The sequence below is a fragment of the Delphinapterus leucas genome, chromosome X, assembly GCF_059928025.1.
Source record: "Delphinapterus leucas isolate spDelLeu-1000000601 "Yukka" chromosome X, BTC_Dleu_Yukka2, whole genome shotgun sequence".
NCBI classification, from domain to species: Eukaryota; Metazoa; Chordata; class Mammalia; order Artiodactyla; family Monodontidae; genus Delphinapterus; species Delphinapterus leucas.
The window spans coordinates 109,280,032-109,287,296 of record NC_143150.1 but is presented as its reverse complement, the minus strand read 5'-3'; the positions used below and the strand labels follow the sequence as shown (position 1 = coordinate 109,287,296).

The following is a 7,265-nucleotide window of genomic DNA, read 5'->3' as shown; positions in this document are numbered from 1 at the left end:
TAGCCTGAATATAACCTGTTCTATCTGCCAATACACATTCTACTCCCTCTCACCGAAGTGTTTTTCACCCAAATCTGCCTGGCTCAATCCTGCACATCCTTCCAGCTTCAATTATTATATTACTTCCTCTGCAAAGGCACCTTGGATGCCTCAGAGTGGCACTACAACCTTGAGCTTAAGGGCTCAGACTCTGAAATCAGATGGCTGGGGTTGGTTTATCTTGCCTCGTACTAGTTGAATAACCTTAGGAAAGTTATTTAACCTTTCTGTACCTCAGTTTCCTTAACTGGAAAGGAAAATAATGGCATCAATTTCATCAGGTTGTTGTAAGGATTAAATAAGTTAATATATAAAAAGAGCTTGGAACAGTACCTGTCTCATAATAAGCAGTAAATGAATGTTAGCTCTTATTATCAGTACAGTAGATATATTGACATTGCTAGTTTGTTACCACTCTGGTCCCTTAAGCAGAGTTCAGTATATAATTTTATTATCTTTGTTTAACACTGATTTTTAAGTGGACATGTAACTGACATATAACATATTAGTTTCAAGCGTACAACATAATGATTTGATATATGTATATATTGTGAAATGATCACCACAATAAGTCTACTTAATACCCATCACTACAAGGTTACAAATTTATTTATTTTTCTTGTGATAAGAACTTTTAAGATCTACCTTCTTGGCAACTTTCAAATATGCAATACTGTGTTGTTAACTATAGTCACCATGCTGTACATTACATACCCAGACGTATTTATTTTATAACTGGAAGTTTGTAGTTTTTGACCACTTTTACCCATTTTGCCAGACTCCCACCCCCATTCTGGCAGCCACCAATCTGTTCTCTCTATCTAGGAGTTCAGGGGTTTTTTGTTTGTTTTTTTAACATTAATTTTAAATTATTTTTACCTCCTGACCAAACCATGAGCTGACTGAGGACAGATATTTTTACTCAGTCATCTGCTGGATCTAGCACAGTGCTTAATATTCAAAAGAGCACAATACATATTTTTGGAATGACTTAACAAGCAATCTGAATTATCTTTTTAATGAAACCATCAACATCTAATGATTAGTTCCTAATACCTGACCAAGGAATGCATGATAATTTTAAAGAATCACGCTTAAAAAGCTGTGTTGATAGTCATCTTTCATCAGCGTCAGGAGCTATGCCAGTCACTGTACTGAATATAATGTTTCCTTCTAAACCAACCCTATGAAATAGATTCTATTAAGACATGAGAAAGCTGAGACACAGAAGACTCAAGTAATTTTTTCCTTAGCATAAAGGAATTCAAGAATATAACACTTTGTTTCCTGCCAATTCAACATTCATTCACTGGCCGTTCTACATCCATGTTTAACCCTCACAGGAAGAATAAAATGCTTCAATCATCAATGTTTCATATTGAAAGCGACACTTTTAAAGTATTATTTCAGTACTTCTGGACAATAGTCAACACCTGATGTATGCAAGCAACTTCTACTAATGTCAATAGAAACACAGGGTGTTTGAGATATTTTATTTTCCTAATGAACTGTGTTGCATGAAAACCCTAACGCTGAAATGAATTACTTTAGATAGCTGGGGCCTTATAACTCATCTGTGCTCATGGTCCATTTTCCATGTTTAGAAACAAACATGTTCCTCTGACCCTTAAAGATTTTATTTTATAATGATAATTCATTATTAACCCCATTTTAATTATAACCTAAAATCTACTACTATTATATTTTAAATTAATAACTCACATTTAGCTATTAGTAAATTATCTCAAATTGATCCAAAAATATAAGAATAGAAAAACAGTGTGTTTATTCATTCATTCATTCATGTGACTCTGGAAAATCAGACATGTATCCTGCTGAACCTGAAGGAGGAAGTGTGTAGCCCCAGGAGGTGCTGGCAGCTTTATTGGTCCAAAGATTAAGGATGAGGAACTGACCAAAACAGAGAAACCAGCTATACTGGGTGGGCCGAATGCACCTAAAACCACTTCTGTAAAATTAAACAGAGGCTCTTCATTTTCTGAGCAGCCAAAATTGACAAATGACAAATGTACATTCTACAAGGTCCCTTTCACAATGTTTGAAACTGAAGGCAATCAGAATATTCGACCCCAAATATGCCACTTTGGCATAAGGATTATTTTGAGCTGAAGGCAATTGAGAGTCAACAAACACAGAAGAGTTCTCTCCCCTTTCCTTATCTTCCTAAAAGTTGGGTATGAATTTCCCTTTGAGGATAGTGCTCCCTCTTCCAGCCCCAGTACCAGGGAGACAAGAGGAACTCTTAATCATCAAAGACTGGGGATGACACCAAGATGAGTTTGCATAAACAGACATTACAAAAATAGCCTTTATCTTCCGTTATTTCCCCCATATATTTCTTAATTACTTTCCCGTAATTTATCACCCCTTGAAGTCTAACCCTCTTTCCTTTGTTAAAAGGTACATAAGCCCCCAAGTCCAACTCCTTGAGTTTCACTTCTTTTCTCTAAACTCCTGTGCATGTAAATATTCATAAAAATTGTGTGCCTTTTCTCCTGTTAATCTGTCTTTTATTAGTTTAATTCGAAGGGCCACAGGTTCAGAACCTGAAAGAGGAGAGGAAAAGTTTTTCCTCCCTAACAGGACAAAGTTAGAGTCTTACCTAAAGCTGTGGCTGTGTTTTTTTTGGTCGTTTTTGTTTTTTGTACAGTGTGATTACATGGTTTATTAGATTAACCTTTTAATTTAAGCCAGTTTGTTTCAAATTAATCTGTTGCTTTTGCCCTAAAGAGTTCTTATTAGTACTTAGGGCTTCTAAATTTTCTCCATTGTGGGGTCCCTATTCCAGGAATACAAAGAGCTCTATAGCTTAACTTTGAGCAGTGAAACCCTACTTCTTATATTCTAGTAAGGTTATTATTACCCAGCTATATATTGTTACCCAAATTATCTGCTTGACTGGACCTCTCCATGTCACTATCTGGGTTTTCCATTAGCATGTTCTTTCCATCTTTGAGCATACCACCCAGGACCAACACACAGCTACAGGTGGCACCATTCACAATAAGCATCCAGTTCAAGCCATGAAGTACATAGCATATGGGACTGGTTGAACATGGCAATCCCGACCCCACCCCTTATTATTTGACCATTACCTGGGTTATTTTTACCTCGGCTTTTTTTCAGAAATTATTTCATGTAGCTTAAATAATCTATACAATTAAATTCAAAATTTTAAAAAATTTAAACTTTTATTTACAAGTGTACCCAAATTTTAAAGAAAAAATGATTAGCTCAAAAACTAGAGGCATCCTATTGTTCTCAGCTTTCTAGTAGCCAATCTGCAAGGGGAAGTGGCCATTTACCCAGGTAACATTGTCCATGCATTAAAAACAAAACAATTGCTTATGTGAAACAAAACTACTCATGGAACTCAAACTAAACATGATATCCCCAATGTTGGTTCAGATTCTGGGAGAAGCAGACACTAAGACAGGATTAAATAAGGCAGAGATTTATTGGGAGAAATGGCTATGGAAAGGGGGGAGGGTACTCAAAGAAGTTTAGCAGACCACTATGCAATTTGGACACCTGTGGAAGACAGATGGAAGGAAGGTTGGGTAGGAAAAGTCTTAGACTGCAGTACAGTTTTAAGAAAGTTTCAGTATGGTTGATGGGGAGTCCTTGAGCCAAAGTTGCTCCTTAGAGAAGTCCTATACCTTGCAGGAATCATTGGCTAGAAGCAACCTGTGGGAAGTGCTGCGATGGATTCAGAGCTCAACAGCCGAGGCTATTAATCAATTATGTCCCACAGTAGGAGATTTGTGAGCAACATTTTCATGGCTGCCATACCCCCACCCTCATTTCTATGAGTTTGAAAAGGTGATGACCACTAAATGTAAATGATTTACTTGAACCAAGTCTGAAACTTTATGTACCTTGGAAACTGATACTTCCCAATTATTTTAACCTTTATGACCAGCTGGATTTGCCCTTACTCAAATTATACTGGCAATGAGTTTTATAAGTCCTGAAATATGAGAATCCATGCCCCATGGAACTGGCATTCTAGTGAAGGTTACAGACATGTCAGCAATGAAATATAATACAAGGTGAAAGGAAATGCATGTTTAATAAAGGTATAAACAATGTATTGTGGAGGGGCAGGGAGGAATGGGAGGTTTCACAAAGCTGGTATTTCATAAGGGACTTCACAGATGAGTAGTGTTCCAAAACAGATTAACTGAAAGTAACTCAACTAATATGCATTTATTGTTTGAAGTAATGAGAACTAATGAGTTAATGTAGATCTGTAGTTCTCAAGCTTTAGTGCACATCAGAATCATCTGGAGGGCTGGTTAAAACACAGATTACTGAATCTACCCCCACCCACAGAGTTTCTGAATCAGTAGGTCTGGGAATAGAGCCTGAGAATTTGTATTTCTAACAAGTTCCCAGGTGCTGCTGATGTTGTTGCTCTGGGCAGCACACTTGGAGAACCAAGCAAGTAATACAAGAATAGTGGTGTTTTAGAATATGAGTTAATGAGTATGAGAAATACTCATATGCGTAATGAGTAGGCACTCTCATACTTCTCTCCCTTTAATTAACCTGGAACATGTTATCCATCACTGGATTATTATCAAGAGCACAGGAGCTTTGGAACTGAACAAGCCTGGGTTCAAGATAGGAATTCTTGGGCTTCGATTTTTTTGTTTGTTTTTTGTGCTTTTGGATTCATTACCTCCCATACCCCCAGCCACTGGCAATCACCCATCAGTTTCTGTCCCTAGAGTTTTACCTTTCCCAGAATGTTACACAAATGGATGGATATAGTGTGTAGATTTTGGGGTCTGGTTTCTTTCACTTGCCAACATGCATTTGACATTTTTCCATGTTCTTACAAATATCAGTATTTCATTCATTTGTATTGCTAAGTAGTATCCCATTGTATGCACACACCACACTGTCTATCCATTCATCAGCTGAAGGACATTTTCATCATTTCCAAATTTTGGCATTATGAGTAAAGCTTCTGGAAATATAATCATTTCACTTAGGTAAATATCTAAGAGTGAAGTTTCTACGTCATGTGGCAAGTGTATGTTTAACTTTGTAAGAAACTGCCAAACTGTTTTCCAACGTGGCTGTACCATTTTGCATTTCCACAGTGATACATGAGAATTCCAGTTTCTCCACATGTTTGCCAGCATTTAATATTGTCAGTTTATTATTATTTTTAAATTTAAGCCACTCAAATAAGTATATGGTGGTATTTTGTTGTCGCTTTAAGCTTCCCTAATGATTAATGATGTTAGTATCTATTCACGTGCATATTCGCAATCCATACATTCTCTTTGGTGAAATTTTGCTTTGGTGTTTCTAGTATAGATAACTTATAACACTCTACTCTCAAGTAATATATCACTTCACCTGTAGTAGAAGAACCTTTAAATAGTACAATTTATTTACTTTCTCCTGGTCCCTGTGTTATTGTCATACAGTTTATTTTTACATCTGTTGTAAATACCACAATACATTGTTATTATTTTTTATTTAAGCATTCAATTATCTTTTAGTGTAATTTAGAACATAAGAAAACACCATTTTGTATTTACTCACATATTCCCGAATTCTGGTGTTATTTGGTCTTTTGTACAGATGCAGATTTTTATGTGGTATCATTTCCTTTTACCCAAAGATCTCCCTTTAAAATTGTATGTCTGGCCAGCCCCTACCCCAGCAGACTGGATGCAGTCAGCCTGCCCCTACTTCACTGTGACCAAAATGCTGTGATTAAAAATGCTGTTATGTCAGAGGAAATGCAACAGGACTTGGTGGACTGTGCTACTCAGGCATTGGAGAAATATAGAGACGGATATAACAGCCTATATTAAGAAGGAGTTTGAAAAGAAGCACAATCCCACCTGGCACTGAATCGTGGGGAAGAACTTCAGTAGTTACATGACACATTAAACCAAATACCTCATCTACTTGTGCCTGGGCCAAGTGGTCATTCTTCTGTTCAAATCTGGTTAAAAGCACAGACTGTCCCACACACCCAGTGATACATCCAAAAACAAGGACTACAGCCTAAATTCCAAACACCAGACTTAAATCTTCAGCCTTGCCTAAGGCAACACCTCGATCTTTGAACATTTTTTGTGTTGTTTTATACAAGGCATTCTCTGTACTAATTTGTTGTGGTTCTAAAACAATTAATAAAACAACTTACAACTCTCTGCCACATATTTTCCCTCCTCATAGTCTATTCCTTTCAAAAAAAAATAGATACATCTGTTAGAGAAATGTGTGTTTTAAAATAAATAAATAAATACAAATAAAATTGCATGTTGGCTAGTGATGATTCTGCTTTTTGTATGTTTGAATAAATATTTCACTTTTATTACTGAAATATATTTTTACTGGCTATATCATTCAAGGTTGATGTTATTTTCTTTCAGTACTTTAAAGATACTGTTCCACTGTCTCCTGATTCATACTGTTTCCAAAACAATAGTCTGCTATAATTCTTATATTTGTTTCTTTCTGCAAAATGTGTTCCCCCCTCTCTGTCACTGGTTTTAAGCAATTTGATTATGATGAGTCTTGGTGAAGTTTTCTTCATTTTTTTTCCTTGGGGTTTGATCCTTTTAAACTTGCTTTTGAGCTTTGTTAAGCAGGACCAGAGAAGCCTTTGGTCTAGGTCTCATCTTGCCCCTTAAGTGAGCCAATATCCTTCTGAATAGTCTACCTGATACCTCGCATATTATAATTTTTCGACTCAGGCTGGTGAGAACACCAATAATTTCTGTTCCACTTAAGCCTGGAGATTTTTCTGCCTGCTTCTTTCAGGTTATTCGTCCCTTGGCTTCAGGTAGCTTCCTCATGTGAATGTTCTGATACTCAAATGAAGACTCAGTGGAGGGCGGGGGGGTTGGTGCTTCTGCAGATCTTCAGAGCTTTCTCTCACTGCAACTCTCTCTTCTCCTTTACTCTGCCCTGTGAACTCCTTACCCTGATGTTCCCAAATTCCCAAGTCCATCTCTTCAACTCAGGTACACTGCTGGGCTCACCCTGACTTTCACCACCCTGTGTTCTGGTCTGAAAACTCTCTCTAGGTATTACACTGAGTGATCATAGGACTCACTTCATTTGTTTCCTTTCTTTCAGAGATCATTGCTCTACACATGTGATGAGAAATATATTTCCCATTTCAAACAATGGGAAATCAGCTCCAACTTAGCATTTCTGCTTAGAACTTC

The 7,265-nt window shown here is 36.9% G+C and overlaps 1 pseudogene; it reads left to right on the top strand.

Moving 5' to 3' along the window:
* The first annotated feature begins 2,543 nt into the window (after positions 1-2,543).
* LOC149744385 (dynein light chain 1, cytoplasmic pseudogene) lies at positions 2,544-6,915 on the top strand (annotated as a pseudogene).
* Positions 6,916-7,265: the final 350 nt, after the last annotated feature.